Here is a 27,918-nt window from a genome sequence, read left to right on the forward strand (position 1 = left end):
TGCTTTGAAGGGATCTCGTTACGAGTTAAGTTTCGGGGACCTGGTCAACAGGGGATAGTTCGTAGATCTTAACTACTGCAGCTATTCTGGAATCAGGATCTACCGTGACCGTTGTGTGTTGTCTATGGCTTACGGTCATCATATCTCATGCTCTAAGATCGACGCGCCTTTCCTCTTGGTATAACGGTGTCTCACGGTAACCACGACAACGCCGACGGCGAAGGAAGATACGGTAGATAATGACTGCATTAGTTACACAGGGTGAAGAAAAATTTGCGAACTCAGACTTCGCATTGCGATTCCTTGTGTAGGGAAGCAGCATTCTCACGCCTTATAAAATTCACATCAGTCTTTCCATTTTGTGCGCCAGCCAGTCCGCTGTAACTAGCTCTGACGTCATAAATATTGCGCAATACTTTAAAATGAAGTAAATAACCTGAAACGTTTCTAGTATGTCAGGGGTAATACAAAATCAATATGTGTTGGATATCAGTTCAATAACTTTAACCATTTTCGAAATTTTGATGTTTTTCTACAGGGGTCTCTACTATTGAATCGTTGCCCTTTTTCACACTACTGTCAGGAGACACTAGTTCGGATTTCACTTTAACATTACTATTATCATGCATATTCACACTTGAACTGTTGTCTGGATTTACAGTTCCTTCAACAGACATAGGTCCTGATTTAGGCTTAACTTCTGTTTCTTTTTGCGGTTCCATCGCCGACAGTCGTTTAGTGCAGGTTAGTAAAAGTTTTAACAGCTTTTCACTTAACATAGCTCCTTCTGCACGACGTATGGCAGGATTCCTGATGTGGATTTTATAAGGCGTGAGTATGCTGCTTCCCTACACTTGCATGCTGTCAATACGAAAATGTCTGTCACAAAATTCCGTTCTGCGCATATTTCAGTGGGTACATGGATGTCAAAGATGGGAAATCTGATAAAATAACTATCTCTGTCAGGAGGTGCTAGTAGTGCTGTGCACATGGTGCAGTGTATAGTATTTTGGGTTAGCCTACAGGAGGTCGAGGGTTCGATTCTGGATCGATGCTTATTTGTTTTTATTTGCTAAAAGCAGTCTGAGTGGTATGGTATCTGATGCCTTAACCATCATACAGAAAGTACAGTGGGTATTCTACAAAACATTTGCAGTTATGTACTGCATACGCAGTTATGGAAGCACTATCGATTTCATCAGTCAACTTTTAAGGAAACCTTTTGCATGTCGTGGACGCCAATTGTTTTGCACCATTGCACCTACCAGATTCCTAATTTTTTTATGTGTATCCTCCCCCAGTTATTCCACCAATTAAAACCAACTATTATTCTTGCCGCATTCAGGTCTATTACAGTTAGTAAGGACCTTAGATCACCAGTCAATGGCCTTGCAGCAGTGGATACATTAGTTCCCATCAGATGACTGAAGTTAAGCACTGTTGGGCGTGGCCTTCACTTAGATGGGTGACCACCTGGGCCGCCATGCGCTGTTGCCATGTTTTGGGGTGCACTCAGCCTTGGGATGCCAATTGAGGAGCTACTCGACCGAATAGTAGCATCACAGAAAACCATCATAACGACCGGGTGAGTGGTGTGCTGACAACATGCCCCTCCTATCCACATCCTCCGCTGAGGATGACACGGCGGTCTGATGGTCCCGATGGGACACTTGTGGCCTGAAGATGGAGTGCTGCTGCGGCTCTAGAGCACCAGTAAGGCAAGCAACATGCTTTGCAAATAATTTAGATTGGACCATTGGAAGAGGTTAGAGGGAAAACAGGTTTAGAATGTAGTAGTTGCAGTGGTGAAAAACAATTCGCGTCCACGACGTGCAAAAGACTTCTTTGAAAGCTGACTAATGAAAATGATTGTACTTCCATTTCTGTGTTCATAGTATGTAACTGCAAATGTATTGTAGAAGCCGAACTTTACAAGTTGTTTTGTGATTAAGTCGCCAGATACCGTACCAAGCAGACTACTTTTAGAAAATAAAAACAAATGAGCCTCGACCCAGAATCGAACTTCCGACCTCCTGCATGCTAATCAAAAATACTATCCACTGCACGAACTGCACAGCACTGGTCTCTCCTCTAACATAGGTACTTACTGACATGTGATTTCAGTGTTATCAGACTGCCAATCTTCAATGTCCGTTTATTGCCAGTATGTGAGGAATCGCGCTGCAAAGTCAGAGTGCGGGAATTTTTCTTCGCCCTGTATATATTTCCAAAAGCTGGACTGGTTTTATCTGTATATTGCCGAATAACCATGTGATTATAATTATATAATATTTTGTTATGGTTATCGTTACCAAAGCAGTATTTCAGCTGCTTCTCCTGAATGTGGACGACCAGTATACTGTAGTTGCAGGGATAACAGCAAACTTTTTCTTAATATAAGGTACAACTTTCTGCATAGTATTCTGTACAAATGCATCTCCTTTAACCGTTCACATAAATAAACTTAGTATTTCTGTATGATTTCTAGGAAATGCTTGATCAACTCAAGGAGTCACCAACTTTCATCTAATCTGCATGTCGGAGAGCCTTGTATCTTAGAACTTCATGTATAAAGGTACACTGTCTATGATGAGCAGCTGTAAATCTTCTGCATAATATTTTTGTCACACCTTTCCATTTTTCACTTTAATACATTTATTTCTCGATCTAATGCTTTCTCAGTTTTATGCAATTCAAACTCAGATTTATTTTATTTTTTTATGGTATAAGTTTTGTGCACCACATAATTTAGATGTAGTAATACTAACTACGAAATAATGGAGTAAGATATTAGTTCAGGCCCCAGAAGTTAAACATGTGAATACTGTGTTATCAAAAGTATCCGAACACCTCCAAAAACAAACGTTTTTCATATTAGCTGCATTGTACTGTGAGAGAGCAGAATGGGCTGCTCCATTGAACTCAAGGACTTTGAACGTAGTCAGATGATTGGGTGTCACTTGTGTCATACGTCTGTACGCGAGATTTCCAAACTTCTAAACATCCCTAGCTCCACTGTCTCCGATGTGTTAGTGAAGCGGAAACGTGAAGGGACGCGTACAGCACAAAAGAGTACAGGCCGAACTCGTCTATTGACTGACAGAGACCGCCAACAGTTGAAGAGGGTCGTAATGTGTAATAGGCAGACATCTATCCAGACCATAACACAGGAATTCCAGACTGCATCAGGGTCCACAGCAGGTACTACGACAATTACGCAGGAGGTCAGAAAACGTATTTCGTGGTCGAGAGGCTGCTCATAAGCCACACATCACGCCAGTAAATGCCAAACGACGCCTCGCTTGGTGTAAGGAGGACGATTGAACAGTGGGAAAACGTTGAGTCGAGTGACAAACCATGGTACACAATGTGCTGATCCGATGGCAGGGTGTGGGGATGCCGAATGCCTAGTGAACGTCATCTGCCAGCGTGTGTAGTGCCAACAGTAAAATTCGGTGGTGTTACAGTGTGGTCGTGTTTTTCATGGAGGGGGCTTGCACCCCTAGTTGTTTTGCATGGAACTATCACAACACAGGCCTACATTGATGTTTTAAGCATCTTCTTGCTTCCCACTGTTGAAAGCAATTTGTGGGTTGCGATTGCATCCCTCAACACAATCGAGCACCTCTTCATAATGCACATCCTGAGGCAGAGAGGTTACGCGACAATAACATCCACGCAACGGATTGGCCTGCACAGAGTCCTGACCTGAAACCTATGAAACACCTTTGGGATGTTTTGGAACGCCGACTTCGTGCCAGGCCTCACCGACCGACATCGATACCTCTCCTCAGTGCACCATTCCGTGAAGAATGGGCTGTCATTCGCCAAGAAACCTTCCAGCACCTGATTGAACATATGTCTGCGAGAGCGGAAGCTGTTATCAAGGCTATGCGTGGGCCAACACCATGTTGAATTCCAGCATTGTCGATGGAGGGCGCCACGAAATTTTAAGTTATTTTCAGCCAGGTGTCCGGATACTTTTGATCACATAGTTTATCATCTTCCAGCGCAACTCCAGAATCTGTCACTGGCCTAGCAGCCAAACAGAAAAGCATTACGTGTCACCAGCTGTTAAATGTCAACCACTACAAAACAAAAATTGCCAGTTGAAAACATAAACACAAAAACATACAGTAAATGTGTCCAGGGTTGTCCAATAGAGGAAGACAAATATTTCTCTTTTTATAGATTTTGTGATTCAAGCAGTGAACCCAAAATACAATCCAGTTGCTCTGCCATAACAGAAGCCGCCGTAAAGTTCCCAGATTTATGAACTAATAGGGAAGGAAAAAATTATGATACAAAAAGAAGGTCCGTATTCCAGGGAAACTTAAATGGATTTTGAATATAAGTGCAAGAGTTTACAGAAGAGTTCCATTTCTCTGTTTGTATAAAATACATTTAAGGCATTCTATTTCATCTGTGCTAACAGTTTATAACCTCTGGTTGGTGAATAACCTATTTCAGGAAATTGCCAAGTTTGCAGTGCACATCTGTATTATCCAAACCTCCAGGTTTGCAGCGCTTATTTCTATTATCCAAACCTCCCCTTAACCATCTCATCATTGACTGTTATTGCAACTGTATATGCGGAAAATATGGTGACTACACACACTTTACATGTACACCAATATGATGCCATGGGTTAATAGGCTCTTACTGATCTCATCTCTAAGCTCTCATGTTCAAGACATCGAAATACTCAAGTACCTGTAGAATCTTGGCATCATACATATGCTGGTGTAGGTGACACACATGCTTCTCACATTAGAAGTGGAGAGAAAATGTTGGCTAACATTTGAAATCAAAGTTTCTTGTGGCAGGAACATAGAGCTCTAGAGCTTTGTATAATATAGAGAACAAACATTTATCAAGACAAAGGTGCACCACAAATAGAATTACAAAATCCTTTACTGTATCATGGAAAAGGCAGAGAAATGCAATATACCAAAAAACTCAAAGTCACGAGACCAAAGCAACGACAGTTTAGGACATTCTTAGAAATGAAATGAAGGAACTCTGTAAGGTAAAAGATAGACAACTCTATGATGACCGTAGCAGTGAGACAAATGAAGTTAGATTCAAATTTTTGGCCAATAAATTTAGGTACTTGTGCCTAACAGCGGCTGAAACCACAAGGTACAAAATGAATCGTTGAATACACATTCACTTGGCCTAGTCACACACATATTGCACACTCCTTAAGCAGACATGAATTTTACCGTATCAACTGCAGAATAGATCACAAAAAAGTCACCGAAAAGCAGTGGCTTACGGTTATGGCAATATATCAACCGGAGTAAATGCATGTTGTGCTGACTTGGTAGCAACCCGTCCTCCCTTTGTGTTATCTTTGTAGTCAGTCAGTTAGAAAAGTTAGATTTCTCAAAAGGCGGAAATATGCAGTAGCAACACTCATTTCTAAAAGTGGGTGTAGATCCACATTCCTCATTGCCATGTTTTTTTTTTAGATGTAACCTATAGCAGAACACTGAACAATATTCATGCTAATAACCTTTTCATTACAGCTGTTGGTTGGTCTTTGGTACAGGCTTCTCACCAGACAAAGCAATATACGACGCTCTAAGCTCAGTTCTGGCAGAATTAAGGAAGACAAATTCTCCTATTGTCATTTTCTGTGACTATTTTCTGTGTTCTTACTAACGCCTTTGATTTTTTGGATCGTAAAATTATCCTAGGTAAACTAAACTAGTGTGGCATTCCTCTGTTCCATAGGAATGAGACTAAATTCTGAGTGAGAAAACATTAAATATTACATTCCACTAGGTTTGGTGCTTGGACCACTCCTGTCCTTGTCTTAGGACTCTCCAAGATCTGTGATGTTCGCTGTTGATACATGTGCACTGGTAAAGGATGCAGACTCATCAATCCTGTACAGTGCTTAGAGAATAAGAGACTCAGGTTAAGCCTTAATCTTTCACAGACTCCTATTGTACAATTCCATTCAAGTGAAAATCACTTACAGATATTGCACCAGAAGTGGGGATCAAAGAGAACACGCTATATGAGGCTACATGAGCGATGTTCCTAGCCATCCAAGTGGATAATAAACTGTAGCGGCAAAAAGAGGTCAATTACTTAATCAAAATGCTCATCGCTGAATTGATATGCAGACAGAATTGCTAGAACTTTTGCACACTGAGACAACGCAATGAGGTCAAAAATTACTAATTTTACATAAGTGTGCAACAAGAGTTCAATGTAAAGTTGGTAACTGAACATCTTTCAGAAGTTTTTCAGGGACCAAGGGATTCTTATGGGCTGATAAACCTCACTGTTGGTGTTTTTAGGTAATAACAAGATGAATGCAGGCTGAACTGCGAAATTCACAACCGCAGTACTACAAGCAAAAATTATTTATATGTAAGTTATGCACCCATTCTACAGTTAAGAATGGAATTTGGTATTCTGGTGGAGGAGTATGTAACAGATTGTTGGTAGACATCAGCCAGGAGTCCTCAGATACTCGTAAAACCTTCTTCACCAATCCCATAATTTATAAAACTACACAGACAGAAAAAATTGGAGCGCCAAAAAATAATTAATGTAGGCTAATGAAATATCAGGAATATATTTGTGTAGGTAACATATTGATGTTATTAACACTTCAGGATCACAGGCTAATGTAAACATGAGATAAGCGATTGCAAATGTGAAATGCTGGTGTATCAATAACCTGTGTAACCGCCAGAATATTAAATGCAGGCATGCAAACGTGTATGCCGATTTGCGGGTTGGAGTTCTATGTATGATGCACATGGTCAGTTAATACAGGAGGGAGGGTAAAGGCTGTTTGTGGATGACGATGGATTTGTCGTCCAATGATGCCCAAATGTGCTCGACCGGAGCCAGATCTGGTGATCGAGCAGGCCGAGGCAACATGTTGACACTCTGTAGATCATGTTGGGTTACAATAGTGGTATGTGGGTAAGCGTTGTTGTTGTTGTTGTTGTGGTCTTCAGTCCTGAGACTGGTTTGATGCAGCTCTCCATGCTACTCTATCCTGTGCAAGCTTCTTCATCTCCCAGTACCTACTGCAACCTACATCCTTCTGAATATGCTTAGTGTATTCCTCTCTTGGTCTCCCTCTACGATTTTTACCCTCCATGCTGCCGTCCAATACTAAACTGGTGATCCCATGATGCCACAGAATATGTCCTACCAACCGATCCCTTCTTCTAGTGAAGTTGTGCCACAAACTTCTCTTCTCCCCAAACCTATTCAGTACTACCTCATTAGTTATGTGATCTACCCATCTAATCTTCAGCATTCTTCTGTAGCACCACATTTCGCAAGATTCTATTCTCTTCTTGTCCAAAATATTTATCGTTCATGTTTCACTTCCATACGTGGCTACACTCCATACAAATACTTTCAGAAACAACTTCCTGACACTTAAATCTATAGTCGATGTTAACAAATTTCTCTTCCTCAGAAATGCTTTCCTTGCCATTGCCAGTCTATATTTTATATCCTCTCTACTTCGACCATCATCAGTTATTTTGCTCCCCAAATAGCAAAACTCCTTTACTACTTTAAGTGTCTCATTTCCTAATCTAATTCCCTCAGCATCACCTGACTTAATTCCACTACATTCCATTATCCTCGTTTTGCTTTTATTGATGTTCATCTTATATTCTCCTTTCAACATACTATCCATCCCGTTCACTGCTCTTCCAAGTCCTTTGCTGTCTCTGGCAGAATTACAACGCCATCGGCGAACCTCAAAGTTTTTATTTCTTCTCCATGGATTTTAATACATACTCCGAATTTTTCTTTTGTTTCCTTCACTGCTTGCTCAATATAGAGATTGAATAACATCGGGGAGACGCCACAACCATGTCTCACTCCCTTCCCAACCACTGCTTCCCTTTCATGTCTCTCGACTCTTATAACTGCCATCTGGTTTCTGTACAAATTGTAAATAGCTTTTCGCTCCCTGTATTTTACACCTGCCACCTTTAGAATTTGAAAGAGAGTATTCCATTCAACATTGTCAAAACCCTTCTCTAAGTCTACAAATGCTAGGAATGTAGGTTTGCCTTTCCTTAATCTAGCTTCTAAGATGTTTAAGGTCAGTATTGCCTCACGTGTTCCGATATTTCTACGGAATCCAAACTGATCTTCCCCAAGGTCGGCTTCTACTAGTTTTTCCATTCGTCTGTAAAGAATTCGCGTTAGTATTTTGCAGCTGTGGCTTATTAAACTGGTTGTTCGGTAATTTTCACATCTGTCAACGCCTGCTTTTTTTGGGATTTGAATTATTATATTCTTCTTGAAGTCTGTGGGTATTTCGCCTGTCTCATACATCTTGCTCACCAGATGGTAGAGGCTAATGAAATATCAGGAATATATTTTTGTAGGTAACATATTGATGTTATAAACACTTCAGGATCATATGCTAATGTAAACATGAGATAAGCGCTTGCAAATGTGAAATTCTGGTGTATCAATAACCTGTGTAACCGCCAGAATATTAAATGCAGGCATGAAAACGTATATGCCGATTTGTGGGTTGGAGTTCTATGTATGCTGCACATGGTCGGTTAATACAGGAGGGAGGGTAAAGGCTGTTTGTGGATGACGATTGATTTGTCGTCCAATTATGCCCCAAATGTGCTCGACTGGAGACAGATCTGGTGATCGAGCAGGCCGAGGCAACATGTTGACACTCTGTAGATCATGTTGGGTTACAATAGTGGTATGTGGGCGAGCGTTACCTTGTTGGAAAACACCTCCAGGAATCGTAGCAAAACAGATCGGACCAGCAGACTGACGTAAATATTTGGAGAAATGGTTGTAACGACAACTGTACATATAATAATTTTTTTCTTTATGAATTTAGATAAATTAATGTAAGCAATGTTTTGAACTTTTTTTTCGGTTTGTATCGTTATGTTAAAGAGACTGTGAGCAACTTTTGAAATGAATATTATTATTTATGTTAGATTTCAAATAATGTGGTAATCAAAGGAAAGTGTATTTAATGTTAAAACTATTGTAAGATGTGAAAATTGTAATTTATACACTTGGTCCATACGTAGGTAATGCATTAGGATATGTGTAGTAGAAAACCTGTGGTGAATACCCTACCTGTAGGGGAGCGGGAAAAGGTGGAGGCAGGCGAGGCGGGAAAACGCACACTAGCGCGGTTCTGCACAACGGGCACAGTAGAACAGTGGGAGGCGAGCAACAGTCGGAAGTACACGTACTGTACCGAGGAGGCTACCCAGGAAAAGTGGATTCCATTGAGCCTCGGATGAACCGATTCCGACGACTACTTGGCATGGCTATATTCTGAGGCACAAAATTGGAAAGATTACGACGCTAAGAAGACGGAAAGTGCCGATGTTGTGTGAGCCTTAGCCGTGCTTGTATGTGTGCCGTGCTGCCCGCTATCTCGCTGCCCGCCAACCGCTGCACCGACTTGCACAGGTCAAACATTTATTTTATCTTTAGAAGTGTATCTGTGTGGACCAGTGTCGAAACTGTTTCTAACTGTTCAATAATAACGTGACTTTTACCAGAATTGCTTTAGCCATGACTTATCCTGATCACTGACCTAGACAGGATCCTTACCTCGTATTGTGCAACCCGAGTATCCTAAACTGAAAGTTTAATGTTAGTGTTAATGAAAATTATCAGCAGATTAATCTATGCCATAAAGGAGCCTAAAATTTCTATGTGTTATTGCAAATGTTGAGAAAGAACAAAAGTGTGACTAAATTGGAAGAGAGTTTTTGTTGGATTGAGTTAGCGATGTTATTTAATTAATCTGAGACAGAAATAATGACAGTTAAATAATTCAGAAGTGAGACAAAAGAGTAGTTATCCAGAGATTGATAATTTTGAGTGTTAATTTGCCTTCAGTACTTAATAGTTTCAGTATAACGACCATCACAGTTTCAGGGCCCCCCCTCCTTCTCTTGTCCATTCTTTCAAACCTTGAAATGTGTTGATCAGATTTGACCAGTAAAGCTAAATTATATATTAATCCTAAGTGTATTAGTGTTTTTCCATCCTTAATAGTGACATAGTGTGTGTACTTTCGAGATTGCTAATGCTAGGGCAATCTATGCCCGATTTCAGTCTGATCAATATACAAAATGTAGTTCGTAGTAATCATTGCTGTGTGGTGTTGTGTAAATGTAGTTCGTCCAAATTAGTACAAAAAGAGAAAACTTTAGTTCAGTGGATTTTTCTGGTTCCAAACTTTGCCATATAACGCATCATTACTACGTGCTACTGTGCTTGTACATGCACCCACTTGTACAAGGAAAAACTCACTCATTGCCTAAGTAGGCTGGCGACCGAATTGTTAATTATAGGTAGCAACTACTGTGTGTACTTCTTGTCCATGCGAAAGAGTAATTATACTTTACACTTGCTTGATGCATCACTGTAGTTATTGACTGAATATAAGTCCGATCTTGCTTCTATTAGGTACACGCGGTCAACTTTTGTACTAAAATCCTTGTTTATAAGGTGAAGCCCGTGAACTTATTGCAGTACAGGCTTTATAGAGCTAACGTACGTCCGAGCAGGGCGGAAGCGTTACATGGTGCATGGGGTAACTACGATAGTTCTTCTGCTGTCATACGAAATCGCATCCCAGACCACAACTCCAGGTGTAGGTTCGTTGCAAGCCCTAAACTGGCCACCTTCTAACCAACACGTGGCCATCAATGGCACCGAGGCAGAACCATCTTTCATCAGAAAACACAACAAAACTTCACCCTCCCCTCCAATGAACTCTCACTTCACCAGTGAAGTCACAAATGACAGTGGTTTGGGGTCAGTGGAATGCACGCTACAGGACTTCTGGCTCGGAGCTGTCCTTGAAGTAAGCGATTAGTAGCAATCTGTTCTGTCGTTGTGGTTCAAACTGCTACTCAAGCTGCTTATGCAGATGCAGTACGATGCGCCACAGCCATTTGCCGAACACCACGGTCTTCCCTCTCGGTAGTGTCATGTGGAAATCCCGCGTCCGGTCTTCTTGTGACCGTATATTCTCGTACATACTGAGATGGTATCTGTTCTTCCGGACATGTCCGAAAGAACAGATACCATCGGTGACCATGCAGCTCGTTAGAATGAAATTACAATGAAATGAACATCGTTAGCTGCTTACAGGCGTTGACATACGTCAACGGGGACAGATGAAAATGTGTGCCCCGACCGGGACTCGAACCCGGGATCTCCTGCTTACATGGCAGACGCTCTATCCATCTGAGCCACCGAGGACACAAGAGGATAGCGCGACTGCAGGGATTTATCTCTGGCACGCCTCCCACGAAACCCACATTCTCAACGTCGCAGTCGCGCTATCAGATGGATAGAGCGTCTGCCATGTAAGCAGGAGATCCCGAGTTCGAGTCCCGGTCGGGGCACACATTTTCATCTGTCCCCGTCGACGTATGTCAACGCCTGTAAGCAGCTAAGGGTGTTCATTTCATTGTATATTCTCGTGACCACCGTTACCAACAATCATGGATAGTTAACTTTATTCCTGCCACGCCTTTCTGTGTTATCGCGCAAGCGACGTCCAGCTTCTTATAGCCATGTTACACAACCCCGTTCAGACTCAGTGATGTGTTGATAATGGCGTTTCTATCGCCTTAAAGCCATTCTTGACTAACATCTCACTACGTCCAGTCTCAAAGGTAACTAACACTCGCGACCGTTCCACCACGTATCTAAGGCCAACTTGATTTGCATCCTCATAGTGGCGCCACTCTTACGCGACTGGTACGAAATCTGAACAAATATCATGTTTCAGAAGTAGAAACACACCTACCAACTTTCTTTTATGTTGCTCAGCTTCAATCCCGGTCTTGTGATTTTTTTTCTGTCAGTGTATTTGGACTCGGTGATGTAAATTATGCTTTACTCTTAATTATCACAGTAAACGGGTTTTTGCTTCGCCAGTATACAGCGCGGAGCTTCTAAGACAGGCCGTTCCAAATATATATAGATTGAGTGAATCTATCAAGAAGCAATTTTTCCTGAATTGCAGCAGACGATGTGGCCTATTTTCTGTCGTACGCAAGTACACACATCAAAAAAAGCTTTGGATCACCCCAGTTCCCAGAACTCCTGAAGATTGACGTTGACTGTGGATATTGTATCACAGACATAGTCCCTTTGACTGTTCAGAGATGTCACTAAATCCGCCCAAAGAAGTAAAGAACCATGCATGAGCAGCGCCTATTAGACGGAGGGGGTCCGACAGCCGATCACTTCCAGTCATTCCACCAGGAAGGAGCTGCACGGCTCGTGCTGTCTGTAGTTCAACTATGCCTAGACGGTCAATACCGCAGTTCGATCGTGTCCGCATTGTTACTTTGTGGCAGGAAGGGCTCTCAATAAGGGAAGTGTCCAGGCATCTCAGAGTGAACCCAAGCGATGTTGTTCAGACATGTAGGAGATACAGAGAGACAGGAACTGTTGATGACATACCTCGCTCAGGCCGCCCACCAACACCACCATGTTGAATAATGCTTTTCATGCAGCCACAGTAACATGTGTTACCACTCAAACTGAATGCAATAGGCTGCGTGATGCGAAACTGCACTCCCGACGTCCATGGCGAGGTCCATCTTTGCAACCACGACACCCTGCAGTGCAGTACTAATCGGCCTAATAACGTGCCGAATGGACTACTAGGATTGGCATCACGTTCTCTTCACCGTTGAGTGTCGCACATGCCTTCAACCAGACAATCGTCGGAGATTTGTTTGGAGGCAACCTGGTCAGGCTGAATGGCTTAGACACACTGTCCAGTGAGAGCAGGTAGGTGGAGGTTCCCTGCTGTATTGGGGTGGCAATACGTGGGGTCGACATACGACGCTGGTGGTCATGGAAGGCGCCATAACGGCTTCTTGATACGTGAATGCCATCCTCCGACTGATAGTGCAACCATATCGGCAGCATATTGGCGAGGCATTCGTCTTCATGGACGACAATCCGCGCCCCCATCGTGCACATCTTGTGAATGACTTCCTTCAGGATAACGACATCGCTCGCCTAGAGCGGCCAGCATGTTCTCCAGACATAAGCCCTATCGAACATGCCTGGGATAGATTGAAAAGGGCTGTTTATGGACGACGTGACCCACCAACCACTCTGAGGGATCTACGACGAATCGCCGTTGAGGAGTGGGACAATCTGGACCAACAGCGCTTTAATGAACTTGTGTACAGTATGCCACGATGAATAAAGCCATGCATCAACCCAAGAGGACGTGCTACTGGGTATTAGAGGTACCGGTGTGTACAGCAATCTGGACCACCACCTCTGAAGGTCTCGCTGTATGGTGGTACAACATGCAATGTGTGGTGTTCATGAGCAATGAAAAGGGCGGAAATGATGTTGATGTTGATCTCTATTCCAATTTTCTGTACATATTCCGGAACTCTATGAACTGAGGTGATGCAAAACTTTTTTTGATGTGTGTAATTTTCAGAGCTTATACCAGTTGAATTACGACTCCTACAATGTTTTTAATGTAACTCTATATTTTTTCCTGTAGCGTCGAAAACAACATTCATAGAGGATTTCCGTGACATAACATGCGGCATTTAATCAAGTAGTGACACGATAACAGCGTCGCAAAGCAGAGTCCCGCCTTCAGGAGAATACGTCCCACAAACATCCTCCGTACTGTAGCAAATGTAAGAAAACGTATCACTCAAGTACGGTCTGTGTGTTTATTATGAAGACTGTGTTATCAAGTGCACAAAGTCTTGACTTTGCTCACTGATGAATGCTACAACGCGATCCTGGACAGACAAAACTGCACCTTCAGCATCATCTTGATTTATCACAGTTCTGGCCTGTGTTGTATGACACTTCATGTCCTTAGGATTTGGTGGTGCTTCTTTGTGAGCCTCTTGTTTTAATTTACTGCATAGGTGAACCTGAGGAATGTACAGGCCATTTGATATTTAATCATTTGGTATTTAAACCATCTAGCCAGCAACCTCCCATCGTTTCGATAAAGAGGTTTGCAATTATCTGTTCCGATGAAAACAACACCCGTCATGGGGATTTAGTGTCAATTACTTTGTGTCCAGTAGGATGTCGTCCAAAAACTGTGGCAAAATATCTCTTACGAGCTGAATAAATAATTATGGCTATTTAGAATCCCATCGATGAAGCAGGATTCACTGATGCAATTCTTGAAAAACCTACAGCATCTAGATGTAGATCATACTCCGCAAGCCACTTAATGGTGTGTGGCAGAGGGTACTTCTGGTACCGCTGACTCATTCCTTGTAACTTGTTCAACTCGCGAATGGCGCATGGTAAAAATAAATGTTTGTGAGCCTTTGCATTGACTCTAATTTCTCGAAATTTCTCGTCGCCGTCATTACGCGAGGTGTATGTAGGAGGAAGTAGCATATTGTCCTATTCTCCCAGAAAATACTCTCTCGAAATTTTAATAGTGAACCTTTCTTTGATGCCTCGTAACGTATTCCAGTGGAGTTTGTAGAGCGTCTCTGTAATGCTGTCGCACCCGCTAAACGATCCAGTGACGAAACGCGCCGCTCTTCGTTGGGTCTTCCCTGTCTCTTTTATCAGTCCCACCTGGTAAAGATTCCATATTAATGAAATACTGAAGAATCGGTCGAGAAAGCGCCATATGAGCCACTTCCTTCGAGGATGAGCTCCATTTACTTAAGAGTCTTGCTATGAATCTCAGTCTGGCACCTGCTTTTCCTACTATTTGTTTTGTCTGGTCATTCCACTGAAGGTCGTTGTGAACAGTTATTCCTAGGTATTTTACGGTAGATACTGTTTCCAGAAATTTGTCGCCAATAGTGTACTTATACAGTAGTGGACTTCTTTTCCTATGTACACGCAAGATGATATATTCATTTACGTTCAGGTTCAACTGCCAGAGTCTGCACCATTCATCAATCCTGTGTGGGAAATTTTGCAAATCGCTTCCGTGTTCAGCCGTTGCTACGTTCTCATAGACAACGCCACGATTTGAAAACAGTCTTAAAGAGCTTACGACCCTTTCTATAAGATCATTGCAAACAGTAACGGTCCTATCACACTTCCCTGGGGTATTCCGGAAGTTACCTTTACATCTGTCGATCTTATTTCGTTAAGAGCAACGTGCTGAGTTGTAACTGCAAGGAAGTATTGAATCTAGTCTCAAATCTAGTAAAATACTCGATAAACTCGTATTTGTTCTAATAAACGACAGTGTGGGACAGTTTCAAGTGACTTCCTGAAGTCAAGGAACACGGAGGAGGTTTTCGGTCTCCAAAACATCATAGTTCTTGAGCATAAAACACGATCCATAATTCTACAACAGGTTCTTGTCAACGATGTAGGTCTATCATTGTGTGCATCTATCCTACGGCCCTTCTTTAAAATGGGAATAGCCTGCACTTTTCTCCAGTCGTTAGATATCCTTCGTTGCTCCAGGCATCCTTTGAAGATTCTTCTACGTATCTCATCTGGTGCTGATGCCTTTCCACTAGTAAGCCATTGTAGTTGCTTTTATATTCCACTATCGACTATTTCAGTACCTGCCATTTGGACCTTTGTACAACGACTAAAAGGGGGACCGTGTAATAATGGTCTTCTGCAGTGAATCAATTTTGGAAGACCGAATTCAATATTTCGGTCTTATCTCTTTATCGTCTGTGTAGATGCCAGTAAGGTCATTGACCGAATGAATACACGACTTCCAACCGCTTACTGATTCTACATAGGATGAAAACTCAGATTGGTTGACAAAATTTTACTTCTGATGTCAATGAACATTTCTATTTTTGGGCTCTTTACATAAACGTTGACGGACCAGGTCATTATCTATCCACTTACCTTAGCTAGTGAGCATTTTCAGCGGGCCAGCAGGGCACGTTGCGAAGATTCATTTGTCCATGGTTTGTAAAAGATGCTCCATCTAGAAATACAGTTTTACATAACTACTGGCACCAATATCCGTTTGAACTGCTTACTGTAGCCAAGCCGTTGTTGAATTTTCCTTCCTCACCAGACTCTCCTCCATTACTAAACTGAGAGTTCATTAATGACCTAGGATGCGTTCTGTCAGTCGATACATTCTTACAGTAAAGTTGTGCTATTAATTACTTTTCTCCCTGATTTGATTTGGTATGCCGTCATTAGTTATCTAGTCTATCCATGTAATCTTTATCATACTTCTGTAACATTACCTACGTAAACCTTCCATTCTCTTATTGTGTGAACAGTTTATCATTCATGTTTCACTCCCATAGAAGGCCACACCCCAGAACAATCCTTTCAAAAAAATAATCTTCATAACAGCTCAACTTATAGTCAGTGTTAATGTCTCTCTTTCAGAAATGATTGTCTACCTTTTACCAATATGTGTTGGATATCCTCTCTTCTTTGGCCTCTGTCAGGTATTCTGATGACAAAATACCGTATCATTTCCTGACATAATTCTATCAGCATCACTGATTTAATTCAGCTACATTCCCCTTGTTTCGCTATTGTAGATATTCATCATATAACCTCTTTTCAACATGGTATCAATTCTGTTCAGTTGTTCATTCAAGTCTTTTCCCATCCCTAACGGAATTAGAGTGGCATCAACAAAGCTTGGCATTTATTTCTCCCCCCTGAACTTTCACACTTTTCTTTAGTTTTCCTTGATTAGCTTTACCTCTCGCTCGCTACTCAAACTGTACCTTCTCAGGTACTCAAAGGGAACAATAACTTATCTTGTAAACGGAACATCTAATACAATATTCTGCCTGTCTGGTGTAGGGAGTAATTTATTATGAATCTCTTTGTTCAAAAATAGAAATAACCATGGTCTATCAGACAAAAGTTTCAAACAAACGAAGTGCAGATTCTAACTATGTCACTAATAAGTAAATCAAAAACAAGACTTCATTACTAATTGACTACACAACAGACAAGGTCATAAGCAAATTATTAAGATGTAAGTGAGTTTAAGCGTGGTGTTATAGTCGGCGCACGAGCGATGGGCCACAGCATCTCCGTGTAGCGATGAAGTGGAAATTTTCTTGTACAACCATTTTACGAGTGTACTGTGAATATCAGGACTCTGGTAAAACATCAAATCTGCGACATCGCTATGACTGGAAAAAGATCCTGCAAGAACGGGACTAACGACGACTGAACTGAATCATTCAACGTGGCAGAAGTGCAACTCTTCCGCAAACTGCTGCACATTGATGCTGGGCCATCAACAAGTGTCAGCATGCAAACCACTCAGCGAAGCATCACCAATATGGGCTTTCGGAGCTAAAGGATCACTCGTGTACCCTTGACGACTGCACAACATAAAGCTTTACGCCTCGCCTGGGCCCTGTCAACACTGACATAAGATTGCTGATGACCTGGTCTGACGAGTCTCGTCTCAAATTATATCTAGCAGGCGGACGTGTATGGGTACGGAGGCAACATTATGAATCCATGGATCCTGTATGTCAACAGGGGATGGTTGAAGCTGGTGGAGGCTTGGTAATGGTGTGGGGGTGTGGAGTTGGAGTGATAAGGGACTCTTGATATGTCTAGATACGACTGTGACAGGTAACACATACGGAAGCATCCTGTCTGATCATCATTCATTCATGCCCATGATGGCCTTGGACACTTCCAGCTGGGTAATGTGACACCCCACACATTCAGAATTGATACAGATTGACTCCATTCTGGGGTTAAATACTTCCGCTGGTCACCAGACTCCTCAGACATGAACATTATTGAGCACATCTGATATGCCTTGCAACACACTGTTCAGAACAGATCTCTGTCCCCTCGTACTCTTGCGGATTTATGCAGGACTGATGCTGTCAATTTCCTCCAGCACTACTTCAGACATTAGTCGAGTCCATTCCACGTCGTGTTGTGGTACTTATATGTGCTCGCGGGGACCAAACACGATATTAGGCAGTTGTACCAGTTTCTTTGCCTCTTCAGTGTATATGTCGTAAAATTCCAGTGATGACATAGCGTTAGCATAAAGACTTGCTTCACAGCAAAGACTATCATGACAGCACACAGCACATTATGGTAGTATAATATATGTAACATTTCCATAATAGGACAAGGTGCTTTACATTTTGAGTTGCTTCCATATTCTCTGACTCATGTAACTGCAATTCGTATTCCGACATTCCAAGATGGTGGCGAGTCTAAAAGTAAGCCGTGCTTCTCCGCGGAAAAAAGTAAATTTCTGTGGTAAAAAGAAAACGTGTGTAAATTGTAAGGACGAAATTTCGAGGCTTAATGAACGTATTTCCAGTTTACGATTTATAATTCGATTCAGAAGGATGTAGGTTGCGGTAGGTACTGGGAGATGAAGAGGCTTGTACAGGATAGAGTAGCATAGAGAGCTGCATCAAACCAGTCTCAGGACTGAAGACCACAACAACAACAACAACAACAATCGCTGCTTTAAAAACGGACATGAAGAAACTTCAATCCGCAATATGTGAGGCGCTGATGAAAAAAAGAAGATCCGTCATCAGGAAACAAGTGGGAAACGGAAGAAAACAGTTCCCAGGAAGTGAAATCTCAAAATACCACTGAAACTTCCTTGTGTAGAAACAGTGAAACTTTAGTGCTTAGAAACAATCACAAGTGCATAAAAACTTTATTGTGCACACTGCTGAAGAGCACGCCAGTCGGAGCAGAAAAGTTTGGAAATGAATCGTAAAAAGTAAACAGACCGTTGCTAATTGATCCCCCGAGTGCGAAAACTGGAAAATGGGAGGTCTGTGTATTAGGTGATAGTCACTCCCGGGGAATTTCCGCAGTGTTAACGGAAAAATACAACTTCAGGACATCTGGATTCGTGAAGCCTGAGGCCCCATTACGAGAACTAACAAACCTAGCAAAATCTAATGACGTAACTAGCTTGACTTAGGATGGTTTTGTTGTTTTGCTCGGAGGAGCTAATGCAGTTTATAGAAATGAATCATACAAGGCTATCACAGAACTGAGAAATTGTGTAAATAATTTAACTCATACAAATGTTCTCTTCGTGACTGTCCCACAGCGTCATGATATTTTACCGAGTTGGTCATGCATGAACCGCGAAATTAATGTCGCTAACAAGAGTTTCGCGGAAATATGTACTCAGTTCCATAATGTTGATGTTACAGACACAAACATTTTAGAGCGAAGGTTCTATACAGCTCACGGCCTTCATTTAAACACATTAGGGAAAGAGGTTCTTGCTGATAAAATATTTACTAGTATCTCTCCTGACAATGAAGAAACTAGGACAAGTAGCAATCTAATGCAAATTACAAACCGTTTTTGGCGAGCAGCAAACAGTAAAGCCCTCAATCAGTTGCAAATTACGAAGTGGCTTAAACCCAGTAGGCCAGGAAGGAAAAATCAAATCGTAAAACAGCCTCAAACCACGAAATGGTTCATGCCAAAGAGGATGGTGGTGAATGAAGCACAAAGTTTGCAAGCTCCAAAAATAACTTCACCACTTGATCGTCACCAAGAAGCAGAAGCTATACTCAACAAATACACAAAAAAAATTTATGCATAACGTCACCTGCAGAAGAAGAAGAAGCAAAAGAAGGTCCACCAGCAACAGAAGAAAACACAACAGCCAAGCAGACTGCACATGAAACAGCAAGCAGACGGGAAGTAGTACGCCCACTACATCTGAAAGATTTTTTAACCTACAGATACAAAGAACAAGAAGCACCCAAGATAAGTGACACCTCTACAAACAAGTCTAACCTGTCCATCTTTCATCAAAACATTAGGGGACTTAGCAGCAAAGTAGATCGGCTGTCATTAAATGACAGAAATTGTATAAACAATGTTCAAATATTATGCTTTACCGAACATCATATCACAAATGGTATTACCTTATTACATTTAGATTCTAACTACAACATTGCAAGCTACTACTCTAAAGACATCAAGGAAAGAGGTGGTGTAGCTATTTTTGTTAAAAATAATGTCATATTTAGATGTATAGATGTAGGTAAATACTGTTTAGAACAACTATTTGAAGCCTGTGCCGTAGAACTAGATAGCTCCACAGTAATAATAGTGGAAATTTACAGTTTAACTGGAACTAACTTTAGAGCCTCTCTGGTGCAAATAGAATTATTGTTGTCTACTCTATTTTCTAAAAATAAGGAAATAATCATTTTTGGAGATTTTAATGTAGACTTTTTAACTGAAAACAACAAGAAATAGAGCTCCAGCACCTGATGAACTCATGTAATCTTATTCCACTAGTTGACTTTCCCATCAGAATCACACCTGAGAGTCAGTCTTTGATAGACAATATTTTTATAGATTTAAGTAGGCACTATTGCTTCACTGTCTTGAATAGTCCGTCTGACCATGATGGACAGCTCCTCACTCTGCATGACAGTACACCCCTCAAGAAATTAATCCCCACCTGGAAATCTATTAGGATAATGACTAGTGATTCACTTGAAGTCTTTAAACACAAACTGCAACAGATGGACTGGAGCCTAGTATACGGGGTGGATGATGTTAATGCCAAATTTAATGCATTCATAAATGAGTTCTCAGCCTTATTTGAAGAGATATTCCCAAAAAAGTTTGTTAGAAGCAAAACTGGTGCATCACAGAACAAACCCTGGATCACAAAGGGAATCAAACGATCATGTAAAACAAAGGGGGAACTTTACATTACAACTAGAATGTCTAAGGACACTATGAAAACTAGCCATTACAAAATGTACTGTAAGATACTAAAAAACGTAACACAAAAATCAAAAGCATCGTATTATGATCAAGAAATTGATAACTCTCAAAACAAAATTAAGACTATGTGGAACATTGTTAGAAAGGATACAAGGAAAGCCGTAAGAACTCCTGAAGAACTCAAAATTTAACATGAATGTGCGGGCGTCACGTATCTTGGTGGGTGGTGGGGGAGTTCTGCGCAGCCAGCAGCTAGTGTTGGGGGGGGGGGGGGGGGGACCCAGCTGCCAGCAGTGGCAGTGTAGCCACACTATGCGTTTCCGCTCAATTCGACTGTCGGCTACTGAGTAGAGATGGGCAAACTCGTTCATCCTTGGGAACTAGTTCACTGCTGATCGTTCTTTTTTGGGAACCGTTCATTTTTACTCGTTCACCATTCGTTTGTGCTTAGTGTGTGGTTCTTATGAAAAACTGAAAACTGGTAGTGTAGGTGACTGAAGGATGGTGGGCACAAAGAGGGGGGGGGGGACACTTGCCTCCCCCCTGGAGTATAGAGTTTTCATTCATTACAGAAGTCTTACACACTTTTAGAAGTAATTTCTGTGATTCTGCAGAACCTCTCGCTTAGCCAACTGTAGCCTTGTGTGGCTGATCGCAGGGAAATAATATAGGGTGGTGCACGGAAAACCGGCCCCGAGTACAGACTGCTCAGCAATTATGGACGATGTGTTGCCCGTTACGAGCAGATACAACAAACTGACAAACTTGTAATAATTTGGAGAAGATACCTAAGTTTCATATAAAATTTACTATGTAACAATATCTCATTTAATTTAAGTTCCAGATATGTGTCGTATGTAATATTGAGAAATATTCTTTTGCGACTGCAATAAAACTTTTATTATACCAGAGTCACTACGCTTTTTTCTAAAACGTTCTGATTAAAACAAAGTTGGCGAAGTACACAAAGCTGAATTGTGGACGTAATAAAACGTAGAAACTAAAATATATTGTCAGTGAGGCACAGTGCGCAAACAATTTTTGTTTGTCACAATGGACAGCAAATACTTGCCAAAACATAGGTCGACGAAAACATTGAATATGATGTTACCGAAGCAGGGAAGCAAAGAATTGCGTCAGACAATGAAGTAATTCGGCAACGTACGAGCCGAAATTCTGCTCTAAATAATACTTTTAATACTGTTGCAAAAGAATATATCTCAATATGAATAGTAAAACAGCGACTGCGGAAGAGAAGATATACAAACAAACAAAACAGATAACATGAATATTGTTTGTGTGCCTTTTCATTGTTTTTAATTGCTGTGAAAAGAAATATTGGAGGAGAAAATTAGAAAAACCGAAAACTTATTATGATTATAATGAAGAGACAAAGCACTAGAGATTTCAAAAAATTACATTCAAACGAATAAAATTCATGACGTAAGAAACATCGATATTGTTTTAAAATAAAGAAAATATTATACACTGAATAAGGCTTGAACTCTGTACCTTGCACTTTGCAGCCAAACATCTTAACCATTACGCTAACACAGCTCCTTACATAACTGACCTCGTGGAGGACTGTAGTACGTGAAGCAAAATACCGACAAACACTGTTGGTAGGACTATGAATTACTGACGTTTCGTCGAAATACAATAGGAAATAAACAATTACCGCTGTTCTTTATTGCGAAAAAGCAGTTAGTGAGAATGATACAAACACCATTCCTTGCTATCGCCTGAATTAGGAGGCTTATTGCTTGTTTGGTTTAATTAATTAATAGAAAATGAAGCAACTGGTATAAAAAATGTTTTTTCCAAACTTTCTGTAAAAGAAAGTCTGCTATAAAGACATTGCTTTTGTTCAATTACTATATTTATGACTGAACGTTTCTAAAACTGAAGACACTCGCCTGTGCTCTGCACTGCAATCGAGCTCTGGCAACGTCATTCTCTGTTCACTGGCTGACTGTGTTTTGTGACGTCAGATGCGCAGAACGAACCTAAACTCGGCCGCCATCGTAAATGACACGCACTATAGTTGTATTGAATAAATGTGCTAAAACTTCAAGGATAGTGCATTGTTGTAACACGCATCTCAGTGTTTATGGGGTCGCATCTCTCGCACTGTGTCATACAATGGTGTACAGTGGCAGATGTAGATAGTGTCTGTGAAATACGTTGCAAATAGAATTGATATCGAAGAAGTAATTAAATTTAAACGTCATACAGTAAGCGTCAGTTTTTCTCGTGACTCTTTGTTAATGACGTCATATCTCATGAACTATGTTTGGCACCATAATATACACTACTGGCCATTAAAATTGCTACACCACGAAGATGACGTGCTACACACGCGAAATTTAACCGACAGGATGAAGATGCTGTGATATGCAAATGATTAGCATTTCAGAGCATTCACACAAGTTTGGCGCCAGTGGCGACACATACAACATGCTGGCATGAGGAAAGCTTCCAACCGATTTCCCATACACAAACAGCGGTTGACCGGCGTTGCCTGGTGAAACGTTGTTGTGATGCCTCATGTAAGGAGGAGAAATGCGTTCCATCACGTTTCCGACTTTGATAAAGGTCGGATTGTAGCCTGTGGCGATTGCGATTTATCGTATCGCGACATTGCTGCTCGCATTGGTCGAGATCCAATGACTGTTAGCAGAATATGGAATCGGCGGGATCAGGAGGGTAATACGGAACGCCGTCCTGGATCCTGACGGCCTCGTATCACTAGCAGTCGAGATTACAGGCATCTTATGAGCATAGCTGTAACGAATCGTGCAGCTACGTCTCGATCTCTGAGTCAACACATGGGGACATTTGCAAGACAACAACCATCTGCACGAACAGTTTGATGACGTTTGCAGCAGCATGTTCTATCAGCTCAGACCAAGACTGGAGTTACCCTTGTGGCATCACAGACAGGAGCGCCTGCGATGGTGTACTTGACGACAAACCTGGGTGCACGAATGGCTAAACGTCAGTTTTTTCGAATGAATCCAGGTTCTGTTTACAGCATCACGATTGTCGCATCCGTATTTGGTGACATTGCGATGAATGCACATTGGAAGCGTGTATTTGTCATCGCCATACTGGCGTATCACCCGGCGTGATGGTATGGGGTGCCATTGGTTACACGTCTCGATCATCTCTTGTTCGCATTGACGGCACTTTGAACATTGGATGTTACATTTCAGATATGTTACAACGTGTGGCTCTACCATTCATTCGATCCCTGAGAAACCCTACATTTCAGCAGGGTAATGCGAGACCGCATGTTGCAGGTCCTGTATGGGTCTTTCTGGATACAGAAAGTGTTCGACTGCTGCTCTGACCAAAACATTCTCCAGATCTCTCACCAATTGAAAACGTCTGGTCAATGGTGGCCGAGCAACTGGCTCGTCACAATACGCCAGTCACTACTCTCGATAAACTGTGTTATCGTGTTGAAGCTGCATGGGCAGCTGTAGCTGTATACGCCATCCAAGCTCTGTTTGACACAATGCCCAGGCGTATGACGTATCAAGGCCGTTATAACGGTCTGAGGTGGTTGTTCTGGGTACTAATTTCTCAGGATCTATGCATCCAAATTGCGTGAAAATGTAATCACAAGTCAGTTCTAGTATAATATATTTGTCCAATGAATACCCGTTTATCTTCTGCATTTCTTCTTGGTATAGCAATTTTAATGGCCAGTAGTGTAAATTTGTAGATGCATTTAGTGGCATATGTGATATTGTATGCAAAATTTGTTGCGAACGGCGTTAGTAGCAAAGAGGCAACAAGTTTAAATTCGTGCACAATTAGGCAGTTTTTGATGCTTTATGACGTGATACCTCCTGAATGATAGGAGACAAGGTCTTCCTGCATATCAGGTAGCTCCGCGTTCTCCATTGGCCACCGTTGCTTTCAGTCGCGATCACTGAATAACTAACAATATTGCGAGACGTTCCAACAATGGTCCGTCAGACTAAATCGCGACGTTTGCTGTTGAATGGGTGGCGTAGTTGCAGGCGCTGGCTCCTATAACTTCGACGCTCTCTAGCGTCGTCGGATGACATTTGTGGACACAGCTTCCTATCCTCGATTTATTCCTCAAGACAGCCTCTACAACCTCATGAAGTTTGTCGCAACATTTCAGGGACACCATGTATACTGTGAAAGTGATGGCCCTGTATCACTCCCTTGGGGTATGCCCAAAATTAATTTTATGCTTGAGGATTTCTCTCCATTCAGAATGACATGCTGTGGTCTGTTCGCTGGAACTCTTCAATCCAGTCACACAGATAGTCTCATATTTCATACATACATATTTTGTTCATTAGCAGATAGTACAGAACCATATCGGGCTCTCTCTGGATCTCAAGGAACAAAAAATGTTGTTGTCTGTTGCACTGAATTTTTCATAAACTACTTTCAATGACTGTGCATTGACCAGCTGTATAGCCAAATGCTCAATGCACAGTCTTTCTAGACAGCGAGGTGAACAGGCCTAGACCGAATCGGCACAACAAATTAATGACTGTTCGTCCGGTACATCAGCAGTTTTTCACGTTCGTTTAAGCAAATGATGGACTCGGCAGAAAATATCGTACACAATCTATTGCAATATAGAGCGGTTAATAAGTGTACAACCACCCTTCTGAAACCAAAATAGGGGATAAACAGAATAAGTAATGTAAGGTGTGCGAAGAGAAAACCTGTGAGGCTACATTACCAACATGGTGGCCGTCTTAGAAGTATCTCGCAACTTTCGTGAGGAAAGGGGATCGTTTGACATATCAAACAGGTAGAGAATTGCACGAGAAGAACAATTCTACCTTTCGTTTGAGCATGCGTAGCTTTATTCATTCTCCATTAGTTACTGATTACCTTAGCCCCAGCTGTTTCGCTTGCGTAGACTGTACGGTCTGCACAGATATGTTTTGCATTTCTTTAACCGAATTTTTGTGTTGTTCGCAAACTGTAACGTCTTATAAATTTTTCATCCTAATTAAGGCCGTAGAAACATGGTTGTTCCGAATGCACTGCTGCCCAAAATGCGATTCGTAGCTGGAGTCCAAAGTTTCGCTTAATCACGCCTTCCCATGGAAACTTTCATTTCCTAACACATACTTCTTTATATCTAACCGAGAAAGGAGATACCAATTTTCGTAGAAGTAACTTCATTCCAATACAACGAAATATTTTCTCAAAACTTTTGATCTCCTATTTCACCCCCTTAGAGACTGTATTTCCAAACACAGTGAAACACGTTTTTTTTTATTTGTCGCAGAGAAGCTAAATATAAATTTTCATCGATTTAGCTTTCAAAATGCATTCGCAGTATAAGATCAACACTGTCTCGAAATTTCAATTTTATGACCCTGGTAGTTTGGACTGGGCGATGATGGCCTGTATTTCACCCCCTTTGGGGCTTGAATTTCCAAAGACAATTAAATACGTATCTTTTTCATTTCTAATCGAGAAGCTAAACAAATTTTCAACGATTTTCCGTTAAAAGTGTTTTCACAAGAAAGTATTTACATAAAACGTTTGACCTCCTATTTCACTCCTTTGGGGACTGAATTTCCATAAAACAGTGAAATGTGTCTTTTTATTTCGAACAGAAAATCCAAACAGAAATTTTCAATCATTTAGCTTCAAGAATTGTATAATTAAACATTTCCATAAAAACTCTCATTCTCTGTTTCACCCCCTTAGTGATTGAAAGTACATCTCTTTTTATTCGTAAAAAAAGAAGCCAAATTCAAACATTAATAGACTTAACTTTAAAAACGCCTTCATAACGAAATATTCTCATAAAACGTGGCATGCTCTATTTCACCCCCTTAGCGGTTTAATTTCCAAAAACACTGAAATACGGATTTTGTTTATTTGGAACCTGAGAGTCAAATACCAATTTTCATTGATGCACACATATAAAAAAAAATTGCATGTTGTACCACCATGCAGCGGGACCTTTAGAATTGGTGGCCCAGACTGCTGTACACACCAGTACCTCTAATACCCAGTAACACCCCCTCTTGCATTGATGCATGCCTGTATTCGACGTGGCATACTTTCCACAAGTTCAGCAAGGCACTGTAGGTCCTCATTGTGCCACTCCTCAACGGCGATTCGGCGTAGACCCCTCAAACTGACTGGTGCGTCACGTCGTCCATAAACAGTCCTTTTCAATCTATCGCAGGCATGTTCGGTAGGGTTTATGTCTGGAGAACATGCTGGCCTCGAGAGATGTCGTTATCCTGAAGGAAGTCATTCACAAGATATGCATGATGGGGGCCCGAATTGTCGTCCATGAAGACGAACGCCTAGCCAGTATGCTGCCGATATGGTTGCACTATCGGTCGGGGGATGGTATTCACGTATCGTACAGCTGTTACGACGCATTCCATGACCACCAGCGGCGCACATCGGCCCCACATAATGCCACCCAAAACAGCAGTACTCGCTGGACAGTGTGTCTAAGGCGTTCAGCCTGACCGGGTTGCGTCCAAACATATCTCCCATGATTGTCTTATTGGACGCATATGCAACACTCATCGGTGAACAAAACGTGATGCCAATCCTGAGTGGTCCAGGGCGCATCTGTACCGCTCTGCATGGCGTCGTGGTTGCAAAGATGGACCTCGCCTTGGACGTCGGGAGTGAAGTTGTGTATCATGCAGCCTATTGCACACAGTTTGAATCGTGACACGAAGTACTGTGGCTGTACGAAAAGCATTATTCAACATGGTGGCGTTGCTGCCAGGGTTTCCTATGAGCCATAATCCGTAGGTAGCGGTCATCCACTGCAGTAGTAGCCCTTGCGCGGCCTGAGCGAGACATGTCATTGCCAGTTCCTGTCTCTCTCTGTATATCCTCCATGACCGAACATCATTGCTTTGGGCACTCTGAGACCCCTGGACACTTGTTGCGAGCCCTTCGTGGCACAAAGTAACAATGCTGGCGCGATCGAACCGCGGCATTGACCGTCTAGGCATGGTTGAACTACACACAACACAAGCTGTGTACCTCCTCCCTGGTGAAATGACTGGAACTGATTGTCGGACGCCTCTGTCTAGTATGTGTTGCTCATGCATGGTTCTTTACATCTTTGGGTGGGTATAGTGACATTTATGAACAGTCAAAGGGACTGTGTGATACAATACCCACAGTCAACACCTTCAGGAGCTGTGGGAACCG

At 41.8% G+C, this 27,918-nt stretch overlaps 1 non-coding gene across 1 annotated transcript; it reads right to left on the minus strand.

Moving 5' to 3' along the window:
- Positions 1-11,194: 11,194 nt before the first annotated feature.
- On the minus strand, positions 11,195-11,268 carry Trnat-ugu. The gene has a single exon. It is a non-coding gene; the product is annotated as a tRNA-Thr (tRNA).
- Between the last annotated feature and the right edge of the window lie 16,650 nt (positions 11,269-27,918).

Source organism: Schistocerca piceifrons, chromosome 11 (assembly GCF_021461385.2).
Source record: "Schistocerca piceifrons isolate TAMUIC-IGC-003096 chromosome 11, iqSchPice1.1, whole genome shotgun sequence".
In the NCBI taxonomy this organism is placed as follows: Eukaryota; Metazoa; Arthropoda; class Insecta; order Orthoptera; family Acrididae; genus Schistocerca; species Schistocerca piceifrons.